This window comes from Falco biarmicus, chromosome 3 (assembly GCF_023638135.1).
Source record: "Falco biarmicus isolate bFalBia1 chromosome 3, bFalBia1.pri, whole genome shotgun sequence".
NCBI lineage: Eukaryota > Metazoa > Chordata > Aves > Falconiformes > Falconidae > Falco > Falco biarmicus.
Window position 1 is genome coordinate 74,615,815 of NC_079290.1, and position 1,736 is coordinate 74,617,550.

Sequence of the window (1,736 nt, forward strand, 5' to 3'; positions counted from 1 at the left end):
CTCGCAGTACTACTACGTGAAAACTTGCCAGCACAAGGGACGGGACAGAAATGTATGCAAGAGAAGGCCGAGGTGAAGGAGACAAGACCACATCTAGCATCAGTAGCATGTACTTCAGTCATCTAAGAGTGATTATAGACGCTTCTCACTCTAATATATTCCACGACACTTTTTACAACCACACCATTAGATTCCTGTCTCAGTAATTACTGCATTAATAGCTACTTAATCTTTAGTTCACGCAATCAAAAAAGTTACTAGATTCTTGTCACACACAAAGCGGTTTTGTACTGCCAAAGACAAAAAAGCAATTTCAGCATTTCTTTCAAAGCACAAGTCATTCAGTAACTGAAGGCTACAATGACACGTGCTGGACTCACACACAGCATATTCACCGCTGCTCTGCAGCAACAGAATGATCTCTGGAAGACCTTCCTGACCTGTGTGTGCAACTACAGCCTGCTGACCAAACGAACCAGCTCCAGGTGCTGAGCCCCTTGGCATCAGAACTGAGACACAAAGAAGTGGCTTTCTGAGTATGCATGTGCACACACATAGAGCAAAATAACAGTTATGTAACTGCTGCATTTCTACAGTACCTCTGTATTTGCCTTACACATGTATTTAAGTAATTATGTTCCCCTTATTAATACAATTGTATTATCTTAAAAGATCTTTGTTGCATGCATATCTGTACATACACAAGATGTGTATATATATGCCATGTATCTATACAGCATGTCTGCACATATACATAGTCCTGTGTGTTTCTCCAAAATGTTACCCAAACATCCCATAATTTAGCAGAGAATGGAAATCTTATCCAAAGTTTTTAAACCTCCAGTATGATTCCGTTGGGAAAAAATAGCTGTAAAATCAATTTTGATTTGTAATACCATAAAAATAAGACCTTTATCTGATTTACTTTCCATAGAGCATAACTTACGGCCTAGAAAAAAATTACTACTTTAATGACCTCTACATTTGATATGTTTTTAACTGAACAGATCACCAGTTTAAGAATAGAACTAGAATTATTCTGTTATTTGCCCTAAACCTAGTATGGGAGTGAATTTATAAAGTTACATGTTTTGCCCAGCTTCAAGGATGTAAGTTAAACCAACAGCCCAAGTAAGGCCTATAATTCAGTAACTATCTTTAGACTAGCAATTATCATAAGCAAAACCTGCCATGAGACACCTTACTTAAAGCCATGCACATGTAAGCTCAGAAACGGGCTGCATAAAAAAGGCTTGAGAATTTACTCGAACATCAGCATCCCCTTTCACCCCCACTGAGACAATTAGTTTATTTGGCTTCCTCAGATAGAAACAGAAAAAGCCAGCATAAAACCTTGCCACACACACCAGTTTAAAAACCTCTGGTGTGGCAGCTGTGTATCTTAAGACTCAGGAGAGCAGGCTTCACAGAATTTAATTACAGGTGTGAAACTGGAATAACTTTGTAGGACAGGAAACTGTGTCACTCCCCTGTGACAGAACAGCAGAAGACAAAATTACTTCAAATACCAACACAAATTTCACTTCAGTTGCCAACACAGAGTTCATATGCTACAACACCATGAGCAGCCGACCATTCCAGGTCTGGCTGCAGAGGCCATTGATTTTAGCAGGTAATTCTGCAGTTACCCTGGGAGGGAGTAGCTCAAGCCCTGCCACTTTGGCAATATTTACCTTATCATAACTTCTCTAAACTGTATGTTCCTCATTGAAGGC